At 40.2% G+C, this 19,224-nt stretch overlaps 1 protein-coding gene across 2 annotated transcripts in view; it reads right to left on the bottom strand.

The window, feature by feature from the left end:
• SCML4 (Scm polycomb group protein like 4) overlaps positions 1-18,408 on the bottom strand; it is a 76,439-nt gene extending 58,031 nt beyond the window's left edge. The window contains exons 1-2 of one of the 2 annotated variants that reach the window (XM_080999811.1): positions 17,856-18,408; positions 6,068-6,140 (exon numbers count right to left, since the gene is read on the bottom strand). The gene's annotated coding sequence lies outside the window, so the exon portion shown is untranslated. The remainder of the gene's footprint in view (positions 1-6,067; positions 6,141-17,855) is intronic. The other variant, XM_080999810.1, reaches the window with a different exon arrangement.
• Positions 18,409-19,224: the final 816 nt, after the last annotated feature.

Below are 19,224 nucleotides of genomic sequence, written 5' to 3' on the forward strand. Positions count from 1 at the left end.
GCAACTTTCAGATTCTACCTAGACAGGTGCAGTCAGAGGACTGTACCCTGGAATTTGCTGCTAGATTGCAAGAAATATTGGCACAGGATTATTGGATCGCATGGCATAGCTGATTGGGCAACAAACTGTCTTGAGCCAATGAGAGTTGCATCCCTGGATTTTTAGGCAAATTTGCATCCACATCAGAACAAAGTATAGATAGTCATATTGGTCTATAAAAATCTACAGTATAGCAATGTTTTTATTAGGAACAATCATAAAACTTACTATTTCATGCTATTTTGCTTGGTCCCCTAGTAAAGGTCTCGTCCTACTGTGAATTCAGCATCAGAGTAATTAAAGGCCAGGATCTCAAACCAATGTTAAAGATGCCAAGGATTTGGGCATGACCAAACTGTAATGTTTCCTTCCTTGAAAAGCAGGTCCCCATCCAACATCTGAATGTGGCTGTTTGCGAACTCAAGCACCAAAGCTCATTAGGTTCATGGAACTAGTTGCACAGTCCTTTGGATCCCAGTCATAGTTAGGCTGCAATCCTATGCACACTTTTCTGGGAGTGAGCCCCATTGAAAACAATGGGAATTAATTCAGAGTAACACCTAGGATTGCAGTGTTAGTCTACATAAATGGTTTTCTCCAGAGATGACTTTGAAAAATTAATTTAAAATGCATACAAAGTTTAGATTTTGTACATTTTCTATGACAAAATTAAAGTCATCACAGCTCCTGTTGTAAAAAGCAGATAGTGCCCATAGCTCTTCTTTTCACTTGGATCAAAACACTCTATCAGAATAACTGTTTTGTTACTGGACTTGGGGGTGGGGGGGAGAGGCATAGGCAATGCTTTTCTGAACTAGAAGGGAAGGAGCAGCAGTAGTTTTTTTTTTTTAATCTCATAAAGTTGAACCAGAAAACTTAATCAAACCCTGCTTGACCTTGAAAACAAGATTAAGTGTTTAATCTAATCTGGAAACACAATGCTCTGAAGAAACATTGCTGGAACTGGAGACGCTTAAATCAACCTTTGATAAAATAGTAACCCAGAGGGCAGCTTCCTCTTCATTCTTTGTCTGACCAATATAAGCTCTCTTGATTAGTTAGAAGCCTGACCACATACTGATCTGCTTGACAGAAAAATAAAATGGAGGTCGGGGGGAAACCACCATTCCATTTTGCTTTTCAATCCATGCAACATGTTTCGTTGCTCCCAGACCCAGGAATCAAGACACCTGTATTTAAATAAGAATTTAATTGAGTTGCTGATCTACAAAAGTCCTTGGTTATCCACCCAAATCTTCAACTGTAAAAGTGGTACCTACTGAAGAATGCTTGGGTAACTTAACCCTGGTTCCAAGCCTTGATTAGAGCTGTACACTGCTCATAGCCAGCCAAATCTATCACTATTACTGTTACTTCTGTGTGTGTATATATATATATACACACACACTGCCCTTCATCTGTAAATCTCAGGGCAGTTCACAACATTGATTCCCCATTCCCTCACCATAGTTTTGCCCTGTTGTAATTTTTAATTTTCTCTTTAGAAGGCTCTTCCAGATTAAGTTTAGAAACACCCTTGCCAACTGCTAATTCAGATCACAGAGCAAAAGGTTCCTACTTTAGGGAATTTCCCGGACACATCCGGAATACTGCAGCCGAAAGCAGCATCATGCTGGAAATGGCAAAGAAAGGTCTGGGGAAATCCGGACGTATGGCAACCCATGTCGGCAGTTATTGTGAATTTGCCAAAAAAAAGCTCAACATGGCAACCATACCTACTTAGTCCTGAGACAACAAGCTGGACCCACACTGCCATGATCTGGCAGGAAGGGTAGTTTACCATCCATCTGCTGGAAATGGACAGACAGACCTTAAAAGCCTCTCCCATTCATTCATTTTATTTATATGTCACATTTTTTATTTTTCAAAAAAATCATGCTCAAAGCGGCTTACGACAGAAACTAGATGCATTTCAAACAAATATAACAACATACCAAGAAACTGCATTCCAATATTACAAATATAACAAGATCACTTAAGCAACATGCAGCATTTGATAACAAAAACTACAAGGGAGCATCACAGTTCCACCTTGGTCCTAGGAACACTCCTCCCATGACGTTGCTCATGTGACTTCCCATGTGACTTCTTATTGGATGCACGTCCGGTGCTGCACCTGCTTTTAAAGTAACACGTCTACATTTGGATGGCCATCTGTCACAGATGCTTTTGCTGAGATTCCTGCATTGCAGGGGGTTGGACTAGATGGCCCTTGGCATCCCTTCCAACTATGCAATTCTATCTACAAATTTTCCCATAGGAGGCAAAAGGCTGCACTGCTGCCACCCCACCCTTCCAGTTGTGAACTCCAGGCATCCAGAGTCTAGTATTTTATTTATAACTTGCACTTTCATAAAATATATCAAAGCATCTGAGGGAGGTGCTGGAAGTTTTAAGTAAGAAAAATGCAAAATAGTCACCCAAACTATCAGTGCAAATAATCCACTTCTCTTTCCTTATGCTTTTCTCTATGTGCCAAAAACTCCCTCCCTATACTTATGCCTTTCTATATATGCCAAGAGAACATTCCCTTAGTTTTTTGGACACTGCCCCTACCTGTGAACTGGCACTTTGGTTAAGACCAGTGCTTTTTTGGGGGGGGGTGTACGCAGGGGTACGCATACCCCTAAACATGTTGTGAATCTAAGTTTGGCCTCATTGAGGGGCAGTATTTCAATATTAGTAGGAAAATGAGAGTACCCCTAAACATTTTTTTATAAAAAAGCACTGGTTAAGACTGTACATATATATCTCTATATAGGCACCTATCACAGAAGGAAGAAGAAAGACCATTTAATTAGTGTCAGTATAGCCAAGGGCAGTGTGTTATGGGCTGACCTAGCACAAGCACAGATCATGAAAGAGAGGCAGATGAGAAGCCACAAGTGCATTAGCAGTTGCAGAATAATGTAATGAGAAAATGTTTATGGACTTGTGGAATGGTGCATAACTGCACTGGGAATTAATGTTTGCCATGGAAAGGAAGATGCACAATTCCACTCCAATTTGGTCCTTTTTCAGACATGCTGTGCCTTCGGCCATCTGTTTCAGGTCCTATTCCAGCCTAGATTTTATTTCTCCTGGTTTGCTGGGTAAGAAATATGCTTCCTATATGTACTGTTTATAATGGGCAGATGAAGATGGGCTTTCTGCCTTTAAAGCAACATAAGTTTTGAGGGGGGAAATCGTTTGGTTTTACAACTGCTTTCACAAACATGTTAGAATCTTCTTCATCCACCCAGTCACATGTAGCCTAGAAACCTCATGAGTTATACCTGGCCTTGCCTTATACATCAGAGCCACTTCTTCCCAGCCCATCAAAAGCCTATATTCCCCCTGCTCCACTTCTCTCCCAGATTCTATATGTACCCTCCTGTTTACATAAGCTAACAGAGTCCACAATAGCAAGGAGTGTGTGACCCTGCTATAGCAGTGCTACAGGAGTGTGTGATGCACACCTGAGGAAACCCTAACCCTTGGTTATTTGCAGGTATATTACTCTCCCTCAGCTTGTTGGTTTTTGCTCTCCCTTGCACACCTTCCCTGACTGGAAAAACATTACTTGAAGACCTTTATGTTCATTGGATATGTGGGCATTCCACAGCGAATTATGTAATTCAACGAGTTCTGCATTTAAAAAACCCAAAACCCCACTTCGAAACCTTCAGTCATATTCAGTATACTTTTATTCAGGTGAATGGCTCCATTAACATCACTGGGATAGGTCATTTTAGTCAGAAGGCAGCCATCACGATGAATTAAGACGTGTCCCATTGTGTGACTGCTTAGTCCATAACTGACCTCTGCAGCTGAAGCACAACCCTTGCCCACGGTATGTAACTTGCCATCTGACCCTTACATCTTAGCATCATTCAGGAACATACTGGGGAGGCGGGGATTACAAGCTGCAATACTGAATGATGGCAAGGATGAAGGAAGGGCTCCTTAGAGCATACCTGAAACAAAGATTTGCCTTAATCTAAAACTTGAAAAATCTGAATGCAAACTTTGGGAAATGACTCCTGCTCTCCTTCTTTCCTTCACCCTACAATTCAGCTAACATGATCTCACAATGCTCCACTGTTCTGAAAAAAGAAAGGGTGCAACAGGAAGTGACGCGTCAGGAGGAACCACTCAGAGTCCTCATTTAACTGCATTATTCTTGAAAAGCACAGCTGTGTCTGTCTCAGCTGGCATAAACCAGTTGGTGAACCCTACCTTTTTCAAATGTCCTTTTCAACAGAGATTTATTACAATCCCATGTAGAATAGAGGCCCATATTTAAAAGCCTGAGATGTTATCAAGCTAAAAATGAACTCATATAGAATTAAATGCTTACACTTTGGCAAACTACTGGCTAAGAATCTTATGAAAACAATTATGATTTTAGGAAGAACATAGAAACTGTGCTTTCCTGATATCTTTGATCCCTGTAGCTCAATGCTATCTAAACTGACAGGCAGTAATTTCTCAGGGTTTCAGACAGGGGTCTTCCTTAGCCCGACCTGGAGGTAGGGAGGCAAGATCCAAAAAAAAAAACACGGCTCTTCCACCAGACCAGTAACTTTTGGCTCATCTCCAAATTTGTCTTCTCCTGCTGTTCACTACAAGATCTCTGTAGTACAGTGGTACCTCAGGTTACATACGCTTCAGGTTACATACACTTCAGGTTACACACTCCGCTAACCCAGAAATAGTGCTTCGGGTTAAGAACTTTGCTTCAGGATAAGAACAGAAATCGGGCTCTGGCGGCGTGGCGGCAGCAGGAGGCCCCATTAGCTAAAGTGGTGCTTCAGGTTAAGAACAGTTTCAGGTTAAGAACGGACCTCCGGAACAAATTAAGTACTTAACCTGAGGTACCACTGTACTTGAGTTTGCTTTTCTCTTCCTCCCTCCCATCCTCCTTTTTTTGTGTCTTGTCTTTTAGCCACATGTCAGGGACTATCTTCTGCGTAGGAGCCATCTCCTAGGGGCGCCTTAAAATATTTGAGGGGGCTGCCCCCGCCCCAAGTTGTTGGGCATTGCCGTTCAAATGGTGTGTGTGCACCACGTCTTGTGATCAGTTATGCAGGGTGGGGCTTACCTGCCCCCCTCCCAATATTTTATTCAAGTTGGCACCCCTGATCTTCTGTCTGCATTTGTAAGCTACTCTGGAAACCCCCCTTTTTTTGGCTGAAAGCAGGATAAAAGTGCCACATGATGATGACAATGATGATGATAGAGAGTGAAGTTCATCAGGTGTGGCTTGTCAACTTGGAGATGGCTCCTTCTGCATGAAAAACATCTTACCTACCACTGAGCCATAGTCCTTTCCTAAACATGTTTACTCTGGTGTTTCAATAGGAAAACTTGGGTGTAGTTCAAAAGGAAAAGATGGAAGATGGGCTAGATTTGTTTCAGTGTTCATTCAGGAAGAAACAGATAGCTTAATCAGGGAAGCATGACTTTTCACTGCGTGCGGTTTTGGTTTTCCATTCAAGCTGGTTACAAAATTAAATATTTAAAAAGGATATTTATTTGACTGCCTCAATTAGCTCTGTCAGGAACACACACTGTTTTATGCTGTCTGGATGACAGTGTACCAATAGTCACTTCTACATTTGCAGAAATGTCTGTCAGGCCCATGGTATTTCATTGGGTCGGCTGTTAGTATTTGACCACTTCTACTGTGACCAACACTGTAGTGCAGCCTGTTTCATAATTTACTGATGGCACAGAGTAGTTGTTGATAAGCCTTATCAGAATTCATTCATGCTTTTCAAGAACCAAAGCTAACTTTCACTTTGAAATTCTAAAAGTTCTGTGCTGGCATTCTTGCTACACAGGAAAATGCTGATGAAAACAATGGCTGCTGAAATGGCAATTATTTGCTGAGTTGTTCACAACCAGATGTGATGAGGACATCTCCAGTAGATGTTACCTACTGAGCACTTGATGAAACATCTGTGTGATGTGACATTTATTACACTGCTTACTGGTTCACTGTAAGGGCAAACTGGGTTCTTACCTTCATAAGGGCACAGTGCCTGCAATATCCAGCAGGCAGGAGTGCTTTGTTCAGCAGGCCAGCAAATCTGCTGCTGTTGAAACAAATAAGAGGACAGCACAATGCACATTTGATGCAAGAAGTGTAGATTCCCTGGGAATCTTGCACTTCAGAACATCAAAATCTTGCAAACTCTCTCTCTCTCTCTCTCTCTCTCTCTCTCTAACATATTATACAAATGATGAATTATGCAAAATGGTTTGATTTGTTTTTGTTTTAATTACAGTGTATTATTTTTTTAATAAAAAAACTTTTAGTCTCATATACCTCCTAGCACTATTTATACCAAATAAAGTAGAATAATAAACAGCATTTCTATTTCAGCTTGTCTGTTCCTCAACATAAGAGAAACATATTTCTATGCCCTTTGGAAGCTGGCTGATGAATGATGAAAGAGGCATAAAGAGAATAGCACTGGATTTCAGAATTAAGTTACCAAAGCTAATAGTCAAATAAGAATCCATGTTGCATGGAAAAGATGGGCAGAGATGAGAGAAGCTGGGGTGAGTGAACAGTATGGATTTTTTGGCAATTGTTTTACTAGTTAAGATTAGGGATGTGAGAGAAATCCAAGTCAGTTTACACTTAAAGGTGATCTTATCTAATTCACACTTTCCAGACTATCCATGAAGCATAGCCATAATTTGAAATTTGCACTTTCCCAAATCTTGGAGTGCAGTTCTCCAGCCAAATGTGTACAGAAATGCATTTAATAGGATAAACTGTGCATATAAAGGAATATATTGGTGAAAACGACATACAAAAACACATTATATTAGGGGAAATTGCTTTTGCAAAAATGCATCCATTAGGAGAGATTTGCACTAAAATGCTGAAGTTTCATGAGGACTTTTTTTTAAATCCTGAAATGATGTGGAAATATGAAGAACCAAGCATAAGACTGGAAAAATAAGAAACAGAGAAAAACCAAAATAGACATGTTTGCCCAGTTAAGAATGAGAAAATCTCTTCCCTTTGCAATAATAAATATGAGAGGATAACAAATGTGAATTATCTTTTCCGAATGCTCTGGCAAATAAGTAGAGTCTTTTAAAAATGAAACAAGGATTAAAGGCCTGACATACTGATGTTAATTGAAGCACTGCTGAACGGACGTGCTTTTTAGCAGTGACAAATAATTTAGTCTTCTTGCTGGCTCCATACAGCTTGTTGGCTCCGTATGACTCTTCTAACTATGTATAAATTACTGGCTAAAGCTACAGAGTTCTATATCCCCACCCCTCCCATTTTGCAATAGTCTTCAAATTGAGCAGCTTTGGCTAATGAGGAATCATGTATGGCACCCACAGAAGGCAAATTTAATATAGGCACTCTGAATACCTGCCTTTGCACAAATGTTACTGTCTGTACTATTTGTGTCAATAATAATAAAAAGCTAATTCTAAAACACCTGTTAAAAACCCTGTTGACACTAATTCCATGTCCAGCTGCTTGCTCACTGCAAGCACAACTTCATCCTAAGCCTTCTGGGGGAAAACAGAAAAGGATCTGCTCTCTAGCAGGTCTTTCTCAGATGGTGGAAACTGGGCTAGCTTCATTTAAATTAAGCCTACTTGTGCCATGCATGAATTGGATCCCAGCTGAGGAACAGTTTACTGCACATGTTCAGTATAGCTACTCAATGGACAAGGTGCCTAGAAGATAAATTACCTGAGAAGAAGCTGCAGGGAATAGGAAGGCCAACTCTGAGGAACAACGTTTAAGGCTGCAGTCCAGTGTATGCTTACTTGAGGTAATATTCTCCTCATTTAATTCCAGTTCAAGAGCCAACTTCGCCTCTGCCTTGCCCATCCCTCTCTGCCTCCTGGTAAGTAGCAACGACTTATTTGACTGGCCTGGTCTACATATGCAGCAGAATTAGGTGGGTATGAAGTGATAGGTTGATCAGTCTTACCTCAGGTTGTAAATGAACAATCACATTTTTTAAAAAAATGTTTCCTTGGCAAAAAGAAAGAAAATGGAAAGAGAGCAGAGAAGGGAGTACAGTAGTTATACTGGAACAATTCTTCCTGATGACCTAAAATTTACCTGTAAGGAGTTTTTTTGGGGGGGGGGATGCCACAGTTGGGAACATTCAAAAGTTTCACATGCACACACAGAGAGACACACACCACCTGCAGCCCGAAATGGCATAGTTCCCTTCACCACTATAAGGGGAAAGCCAAGCCCCAAATTTCATAAAAACATAGCAGAAGAGAAGCAGTATGTCTTTCATTATCCTTAACACAATAAGGCATTAACTTACCTGTCTGTAATCTATTTTTAAACCTTCTGTGCCTACAAGAGATCCATGTTGAAACACACCAATGTGAGGAAACCAATTATCCACTAATACTGGCTGCGCTGCTAAAGAAAATGATGCCTTTTGAAATACTATTTTTGCTAATGTAGGTGGACAATAAAAAGGAGAGCAAACTCTCAGGAATCAGCGGGAGTTTGAAATGTAGACAATTTGCTTTAATAGCAGTGTCCTCTTGGGGATATGTTCAAAGATCTCTGATCCTCCTGTCATTGATGTCTAGGAAGCATTTCCTATGGAAATTGAATTTTTAAAAAAGACCAAGCCCAATGGGGGAAATGTTGGACTAGATGTAAACCTGTGACAAACTCCACGGCTTTGATTATACAGAGACCGCTGGAATTTTGGAAATGTGGTTCTTTTATTGTGCCAGCCATGCACTCCAAAACAGACCCCCCCCCCAAAAAAAATACAATGGGACACCCAGTTTTCCTTTATATCATCCTATAGGGTCACACTCAAACTCTGAATTCAATAACCAGAGCAAAATCTTTCTGCAAAACATTTTCTCTCCAGTATAGCTGACACCCAGTTAGTAAACAGGCATAGGACTGAGCTGTAAGTCCTACAGATGTCAGTGGTTCTTTCTTCCAATTGTGCATAGGACTGTAGCTTTAGGAAGGAGCACCAATTGAGCCCGTGTTTAATTCAGTGGACTTGTAAATGAGTTAAAATGAAGGGTAAAATTTTCACTATACACAGCGAGCTGTTCAAAGGCTATTTAAGCTTGTTTGGCATAGCAGTGCAAGAAAGTGGCGCACAGCATTCTCAAGGACATTTTCAAGGTCGCAGAGCAACGCAGAAGCAGCCTTAAGGTTAGCATCCTTACCCATTGCTTCATTACCTGTCCAAGGTCTTGCCTATTACACAACACAGCCCTGCCTTTCAGGGGATAGTGCTGAGGTTTGGTTTTGCCTCAAAAGAGTAGCGTGGCAATTAATACATTCCTGTCACTTTGAAAAGACATTGGGTTAACTCAGATGCAATCAAACTTACTGCCAAAGGGGAAAACAAATAAGGTAAACACCAAAGCCACTTGCTACCAATACATGACAAACCCTATCGAGCATGAGAATTCTCCTGAAACAACCATTTGCAATTGCCTTTATGAGAGGGGAAGGGAAGGGTCTCTGAACGCAGCATGGCAGCTTGGATTGACAAACCAACTTTTTGCACATCCATCAACTGGCTGATTCATGAAGCATTTCTGACTAGAAGGGACCACACAATGGTTCTTGCGATCACGCTGAAAGTTGCGAGAAATCAAATTTAATTTGCATTACAATGCACCATTTTAAAAATTGCATTACAAAGTAGTCCTCTCACAGGACTCCCGTGACTTCCTTTCCACTTATTTGAAAAGCAGACAGCAGACAGTGAATTTAAGCAGAATTTAAGAGGCACCACATTCATTTTTACCCTAAAATGAAGCCAGGACTCATGAAGTAAACACAACCTGGGGGGGGGGGGGAGTCAATATTGTGCAGACATCATAAAATTACTGCAATCCCACAAGTTGTAAAACTGGCATTTTGTACAGGAAGGAGAATACATGTGTAACATTTTTTTAGGGTGATGGTACTGAGTTTAAAGCACTATATTCAGTCCAAACGTACTTTTCTTCTCTAGGGTTGAGCTTTTGCAGGGAGTATCAGCTTTGCAAGTGAGAATCAGAAACTGTGTAGGATTCCAATTGGCTGCATTCCTGTGTCATAACAAAAAACTGCTCTATTCTTTTTTTTAAAAAAAAGTTTCCTTTTAAAAAATTAATAAGGCAATGAATGAACAGATAAAATATGAATATTTCAGCAGCGGTTTAACATTTTAAGAAGGTGGACAGTTCATCTGAAGCATGATAATGAATGTTTGTCACTGCAAAGCCATGAGGAACCATATTTATCCCACAGCTAAAGGATATGCAGTGATCTGTTTTTTATATTGTGTTTACATCACCCTAATAGGGTAAAATAATGACATAAAGTACCAAGACTGGATTACTGCAATGTGTTCTGTGTGAGACTTCCCTTGTGCTTGATCTGGAAGCTGCCCTGGTTGCCAATTTGCTACTGGACCAAGTTCAAGGTGCTGCTACTAGTATATAAAGCCTTCAACAACTTGGGACCAGTACCTGTCCCCTTACTCCAAATATGCCCACTATGCCGCTTTGATCTGCAGAGCTGGCACTGCTACACTACAGGTATTATATATTACCCATTCTGCATTTGTAAGAAATCGATCTTTCAGTGTGATAGCACCAAACTTTGGAACTCCCTATTGACATTAGGCAGGTGCCTTTGCTGTACTCTTCTCAGAGCCTGCTAAAAACCCCTTTTTAAAAGCCTGCTGAAACATGTAGAATGTTGGTGTGTGTTTTAATTTGTTTCTTAGCATGCACCTTGGTGTGAACCTCCCCATGGCAATTCCTACTGGTTGCCCAGCAGGCAGGCTGGGTGGAATCCCAGTGCAGGATGTGGGCTGCCTAGAATAAGGTTACCAGATTTTTTCCAATGAATCTGGGGACACTTTTCAGCTTCCTACTAAATAGATGGATTTTGTCAGGGGACTGATTTGTAAATCCGGGATTGTCCCCAGGAAACGGGGAAATCTGGTAACCTTAGCCTAGAAGCAAGAGAGAGGATCCTTGCCTTTATGCAAGATCAAACCCAATGATCCTGTACCCAATGAAGTTTTGGCCTCGTTTATCTTGTACATGGTTCTAGTCTGCTTCCCGCACTTCTGCCTCTCTGCGCACAGCTATATTTTTGGTGCACAGACTTACATATTCAGATGGGAGAGTCAGGATTGTGGCAAGTGCTCTTTCCTTACATTAAAGGATGAATGTGCCAAACAATGAAATGATTTCACCATTTTTTAGGAGAAGGTTTCAGTTGAAAGCAAGAAAGGAGAAAATGTATTATTTAATTTCAAGAGTTAATTGACTGGCTGAAAGAATCACATTTGACTTCAGAAGCCCTTGAATCAGAGACTCAATAAAACAAATATTTGCCTCCATGATGGCCCAGCTTCCCGAATTTATGCAGTTATTTTCTGTTAGTGTTAAGGGGCCTTGAAAATATCAATCCTAGACACGTTACTGATGAACTAGGCCCATTGTGAAGTATTTTGTAATGCTACACTTAGCTAACTTAATATGCAAATAAATTCAAGTATTTACTGAGCCATGAGAGAGCTACTAGGCACATCTCTCATCGTCATTGATAGGGAAAATAGATGGAGGCTACCAAATGGAATCGGGAGATAAGATATATGCAAAATATTTCTCTGTTGCAAAGGCAAAGTGCACAGCTGCAGCAACATTAAGGATAAATAGATTTTTTTTCATGATAGTCTCTTATGAACATATTTTTCTCTGTGTGTGTAAGCAGTTATAAGCTGTGCCATTTTCAGATCATAGAGTCACTTGTACTGCAAATCTCTCTTCACTGGGCTGGACAACATCCCCGCCCAGCTCCTGAGGTTTCAGAGCACTGCTCTAGAATCTCAGGGCTCATCCAAACTTCTGCTTGTCCCATGCCTAGAAAACGTGGAGCTCAGTGGTTTTCCCCTTGTCCCATTCATTTCCCAGGAAAAACCCACTCTTTTATGCTAAATCAGAGCAGACCTCAATCTAGAGCAACCCCAAATTTCCATTGGCTTCGATTGAGTGCTAAAGAGCAATTTTTCCTGAGGGTAAACAGTGGGACAAGAGGAATGGTGGATAAGCCCTTAGTCAAGTTGTCTCTACAGCAAAACATGGTAGTATGGAATGCCTCTGCTCAGGGTCCAGCTCAAACACCATGTTGTTGTTGTTGTTGTTATATTTATACCCTGCCTATCTGGCTGGGCACCCCAGCCTTCTTCCAGGATATGCCATAGATAGATCTGAGCATTTTCATCAAATAGACAGCAGAAGATTCTAGTTCCACACCCCACAAGTGCACTAGAAGCCACTAATAGGCAGCCATCTTCTGATGCTTCAGAGGCAAATTTTGCATAGAAACTATTTTTAAAAAAATCAGAAAATTAATTACAGACCTAGAGATAATGTGATGACTTGCATTCTGTTACTAGTACAGTATAGTCACAGAAGCTTGCTGCATATCCTGTATGCTTTTCTTGTAATAAAGATCTGTCAATCATCTTTCACGAAACAATGAATGTAGCAATAGCTAATCTTTTTAAAGTTCCTTCACAATCTCTGGTTACCTAGGCGATACCTGTGATTAGAAGATTCCTCACAATATTAGCATTTTCCAATACTCAAAGTCCACTTGTAGCACACTGCTATAGACTTGACTATTTCTCTCTCAAATAGCATTTCTCCTCAGGGAAATTCCCACAGATGGTGCTGGGAAATGGCAACATCTTATATATTTTATAAGAACCTATGGGATTTAATAGAGAAATCCAATCCTGGTATACCATGCATATGTATACCACATTCTATATACTAAGAATTATCTCTCAAGTTCTGTAGGAGGTGCCTTGCTATCATTTTAAATCTTAAGTTCCGCTTCAAATTTGGTATTTCAAAGGGTGATTCTCTCACCTTTGTTTAGCAACCTTTTGACTCATTCTCATTGTCCAAATACAATCTTATCCACCTGCCTACAGAAAAGCAGGGGGGCAAGTTACCTATATCAGCAGTTGCTTCACAAACAGCAAAACTGGGGTGAAAAACTAAAAGTTCATACTCACACATCCTTAATTACCCCAAGTTTTAAGTCTCCATTTACTGAAATCTGTAAGGGTTTAATTGATCCGCATGCACATTTATCTTATTTCTTTCCCCTGTACGGTTCTGTATTCTCACAAAATTACACACCAAACCATCTCATTCTGGATGACCGAGATATTTGTATCTTCAGAGTATTTTCTACATACGCAAAAAAATCTGTTTTAAAATGTTTTAAATGGGGAGGTGAACAAATCACCGTTTCACTTAACAGCATATTAATACACCTATATATTAACAGCAACTTATTTCAAACATTCGTGCCATTTGGGCAAGGAAGTAAATAGATATTTTCTCTTTATTCCCATCTTTTGGAGCATAAAGAGGAGATATTGCAAAATGAATAACAGGATTTTTAAAAGACCCGTTTAACAAGAATACACCTATATTTCTACCTGATTATTGTTTTTAATTATGGTTGTTAGACATTCCAGAAGTCTTTAGTCTGAATAGCAAAATATACATTTATGTATAAATAATATACACACTAGTTATTCTGTTCTGCTGAGACACATATGAATGTTTGGCTACATATCCCTTCTGGTCACTAAATTATACTAAACATCAGCTCAGCAGATATCAGGTCAGCAACTAGATTTTTTCTGGACGGCCACTCTGAGAAGGGAGTGAGTAGCAGACATGGACCACCACCACCCCTCTCCAAAGCGCTGGCTTCCAAGGCCTAATGTCCCTGGTGCCTCTCTGGGTTTGTGAGGTATTCCTCCTGGCCCAGGGGCTTCTGATCTCTGAAACCTACTGCTATGCAAATTTACTCTGCACCTTTCAAGTAGCCCTGTTTCAAGGCTACTTCATCTTGGCAAAATTAACTGCTTGAGAATGAAGACTGAGAAGCTCCTTGAAGCCTGGTGTGAGCTGCTGAGACTGCTGTATATTGCAGCTCAACCCAAATTTAGCATTTCACCACTCAGCCTGCAGAGCAGTCCTTTCTATCTCTTAAGCTGTAACTAAGTGATGCAGAAGACATTCTATACGCCATATACATGTTAAGGAAGGAAGAGTAAAGCTTTGAGATATTGGACTGAATTGCACAACACTATAGTTTTCCAGTACACATCTGTGTGACTATATAAATCAGATATTGGGTGATATCCAACAGTAGTCATAGGGTAGATCCACTGAAATCAATGGAGTTAAATGACTTAAGTTCATTGATTTGAACAAATGTACTCTGAATATGACTAAGTTGGATATCAGCCATCGTTGCTAGTATAATGGAGAGAATGCTTAGTGTGACTGTTAGATACTGAGGATTTTATTCAGATTCCTGTTAGGTATATGTTTCTTGTCTTTGAGGAAAACTGCTATAAATAACAAAATGAAAAATAACTTTAAAAAAAATTAAAACAGGCACATTCTCTCAGCAATCCTTATACCTTCTTTGTGAGTCACAGCAGTATTATTTTCTCCACAAATACATATTTGGGAGGAGGGCAGAGCAGTCTGAGGAGTGGCTTGCCAAAGATTCCTAAATTGATAGCAAACATGATATTTGACTACACTGTGTACATACTTTACCTTTAAAGCACATTCAAACCATGTTCCTTCCCTCAAAGAATTCTGGGCACTGTAGTTTAGCCCTTCACAGAGTTACAGTTCACAGCAGCCCTTAACAAACTACAGTGCCCAGAGGTTTTTTTAGGAAAAGAATGTGTTTCAAATGTGCTTTAAGAATATACTGTGTATACAGTCCATGTCTCTTAGGCACTATGTGACAATTGTTCTTACCATTTGCCTAAAAGATACAAGCATTTTAAATGTGGGCTCAAGCTTGCAGGGTCTGTTCTCTGTTTTATAAACATTTTTTTTAAAAAACAAACATAAAAATCCTGAAATATTTAAACACCATGGCATGTTGTCATGGGTCTATTCCTGTTGTAATCTTGCTCTTCCAATTGCTTTAAGTCAGCAAAATAAAACAAAAATCCCAATTTCATAAGACAAAAGAAGGGACATGCAAACATAAGAAAACTCCTGTTAGATCAGTCCAAAAATCTATCTGTTTCACCATCTTCCACCCTGCAGTGGCCAAGCAGGTACTAAGATGTGAAGGCAACAGCCTTATCTTGTCTCTAGAATCTAATACTAATAATCAGAGCTACTGCATCCAAGCATGGAGGTTTCATTGAGCTATCATAGCTAACTGCTGTTAATAGACCTATGCTCCGTGTGTTGGTCTAACCCCCTTTAAATCTACATTGGATGGGGGGGGGGGGACTTAGTACTATTTTATGGTTTTACAAACCTGATATTAATTTATGGATAAGCAAAATGAGTGCTGCATAGTTGAAAATATGCAGGGGGGAGAGAGAGCTGCAGGTTTTATATCCCCATAGCGTCTTTCTAGTACTGTACTGGATCCAAAACTTTGAGTAGATAGTGAAAAATGTAACTGAACAATGCAGGCTGCAAGCAAAAGGGTGGGGTGTCACTGTCTGTATTTTCCTTATGCCAGCTCAAAATAGTATCATTGCTAGGATTGCAAAGGGAGGGGAATTAGTATGAAAGCAGAAAGGATGCTATGCCACCTCACTTTCAAATAACTGTTCTCTATTTGGGGACAGTAAAGAAGGAGTAAGGGTCAAAATTAACTGGGGACAATCCCCAGGTAGAGGTATCAGTTAAGCTGTCTTGGTAAGTGCCTGAGGGGGTGGGATATCACTTATTGGTTGTGTGGTCACCTTTTGTTCATTCACAGTATAAACTGTTGCTGAAGGCTGTTCAAACTCACATATCAGCTTGCAGTATTAATTCCGTTCCCCATGGCATTCACCTGTGTATTACAAAGCATTCTGGTTACAAATGCTTCAAACAGGTCTCTGAAGACGCAAAGATATCAAATCTATTCAGCTGCCACATTTCTACAAGCCTGAGTGTCAGGATTGATTCCGACAAGAGATTAGACTCAAATTTTTGATCTAGCCCAGGAATTTTTGATCAAGCCCAGGACATAGACTCATGCTTTATCCCCAGGAGTGGCAATCTAACCACTCTTGACAAAATTGTATAGAGAAAACAACCACCATAAGACAATTCTTTGAAACATACACATGGGAGTGAATAAGCAAGAAATCTATTGAACCTAATATTGCCAAAAGATCTCTAAAAGCAGGTATTTTAAAGGTCAGCAAATCCTCTGCTGGAGGAATATGCTACTGAAACATTTTCTGCCTGGTCCACAGATAGGTAATACCAGTGCAGAAGCACAGAATTTATTGGACATAAACTCAACCTGTATCCAACTTCTCAAGCTCTGTTGGCTTCAGGATCAGAGTCACCAATTCACATCAGCATCAGATTTGTCCCTAAAGACTTGTCCTAAACTCAAGATAGTAATGACTGAATCTCTGAGAAAGCTGCAAGCAATTCAGTCCAGCTAAATCCTCTTGATTTCCAGGTTGCAGCTTTATATATGCACAGAACAAACACTCGGCATTTTCTACTCATTCACTCCTGTTGTGTCTGCTTCCCCCCACCCCCCAACCTCTATTTTTCTGCGGAGCCAGCCTTAGAAGCCCAGAGCATATAATATTTTAATTTTATTTTTAAAAGCATCCACCAATTAAGAGGCTGCTTGACCACAAATCCGCAGGCATTTTGTTTAAAAATAAAATTTTAATTTCAGGAACATGTCACACATGAGCAGGAAACTCCATATTATTCCTCCTTAATGAGATGAACCTATTCACTGAAAGCCCATTCATGGACTCGTATTTACAAGCGGGGGTGGGGTGGGGGGAGAGAAGCAACTTTCAGAGATGCTCATTGTTCAATTACTCATTGATAATCCCCTTGGTCTAAGGTGGAAGGTAATTACGTTAGGGGCATCGGAGAGGCTTTTTTATGCAACAGATGCATTTCCCCTGACTCAGACGAAGACTCTTTTTGTTTCTGGGTGTTCTACTCAATAGTCATCAAATACACATTTCCATATACATTTTAAAACATGTAAAATAATATAGTGCAGGTAAACACAGCCAAAGCTAAAAAAAAAAAAAAAAAGGTTTTCTCTGTAAGTTCTATGTTTTACACTCTCCAAGTTAAAATCATCATGCTTAAAATATATACAGGGCTTCCTGTGAATTTCATTAAGGGTACATCAGCATAAATCTTCAGGTATAAATAGATCAGTTTTGGACAGAATGTTTAAAGGGATTCATAGCCGTAACAGCAAAATCTAGGCTATAACCACACTGTTTATATTCTGGTATAAGCAGTTTTCAAAACACACACACACACCCCTTTACTTGTCAGAAATGGGGAAAGTCCACTTTGACAAACATATGAAAAACCTTCAAGCCATTCATTTATCATCAAAACCACAGAATTAACTACACACACACACACACAGACTTTGTTTGATACTGAAAAAACAAAACATGCAGAAGGCTTTAATAGGATGCCTTTCCATACAGAACTGTTCCAAAGACAGTACTGATAATTAGCATTAAGGTGGTTAAACTTAAGGCTTGAGTGTTCCCTGAAATTGTACACCAGGATATGTGCATATGCATACATGTATGAATCACATTAAAAAGGCTGTAGAAATATTGAAGTCGATAGCATGCCATGCCGATATAATGACAGCTGATTTTTTAATAACGGGATGACCCAGCAGCAGCAGCAACAAAGCACAGGGAAAACAACCACCACAACAACAACCCCCCTCCCCTTACCTATTGCTTATGTTTTAATGATGGATCAGCTTCTTTACAGACACCAGATATTTTGGCCCAGAGAGTAGAGGACTTGGAGCACGTGCACGCAGACCGTTCCACAAGCCATTTTCCCCCTGTCCGTTAGCACACCGTACATCTCCAGCAGCTCCGCTCTCCAGCTGCAAACATCTCATTAGACTAATGCATTCAGCACAGGCAGAAAACTCGATTTACCATAGCTACAGCAATGAATTTCCATTACGATGACAGCTTCAACCACATCATGTCCGGAAAACCAGCCAACCACTGCCTTTTAAAGAACACACACACACACATTTTACAAGCAGAAAATGAGGCCTGTATGTGTGTGTGTGTGTGTGTGTGTGTGATGCTGTGCTGTGCTGTGCTGTGTTTTCTTCCGCTCGCTGCAGCTAAACTAAAGAGGGAGGGATGTGTCACGTTATAGAAAGTCTGCATAAATAGGTAAAAAGCATTTGTACTTTTAAAATAATGTCCCTTACAGTAACAGGAATTCTTTGACAATGATTACAGTGGGTGTTAGGAACCTCTCTCTCTCTCAATCTTTCTCTCTCTCTCTCTCTCTTTCTCTCTCTCTCTCTTTTTTTTAAACTATCCCTCCTTTGTTGCCATAGTAACCAGACTGTATCATCATCTCTTTGTCCCAGTCATGCAGCAACGTGGCCCAGTATTGCGCTTTAGACGACATCAGCGACATGAAGGATCTGTCGTTCGTTCGACTGGCGTTAACGACAGCAGGCGGCTGTGGCTTTTGATGCAACAAATGTTTTCCTCGGTTAATGGCACTGTTTATGCAGGCTAGCCATTTTATGTACTGACGCTTGTGCTCCCGATCTAGGGCGTATCAGGTGCATACAATGCAACAGTGATGGGCACAAAACGCTATCTACAAAAGTTGGTTAAAATAGCAGGCGAGGATGGGCAGGATGAGCCCAGGGAAGTTGCTCCCCTTTCCATCTTCATCACAGTCTCCCTCAGTGAGGAGGAGATCATATCTTCATTCACCTTCCAAGGCATAGAACAGGCCGGTAGCGTTTGAGGAAAACTTCCTGCAAATAAAATTAAACAACAATCATCCTTCCATGTACCACTGTGATGTCTGCGATTAGATTAGTTTTTATTGTGGCTTTAAAAAAGAAAAGAGTGTGACATCTATCATTCACTACATAGGCTTATATATAATTTGCTGCATTAGATTTGTTATAAATTCAAAAGGCAGTCCCTGGTAATATAGGCCTCTTTGGAGAAAAATGTTAGACAAAAATGAACACAGCGTTGTTGGTTCAGACCAAGGTCCATATAATCTCACATTTTGTTTACAACCAGATGCTTCTGGAAAGCTTACAAG

Source organism: Podarcis pityusensis, assembly GCF_964106645.2.
Source record: "Podarcis pityusensis genome assembly, chromosome: 3".
In the NCBI taxonomy this organism is placed as follows: domain Eukaryota; kingdom Metazoa; phylum Chordata; class Lepidosauria; order Squamata; family Lacertidae; genus Podarcis; species Podarcis pityusensis.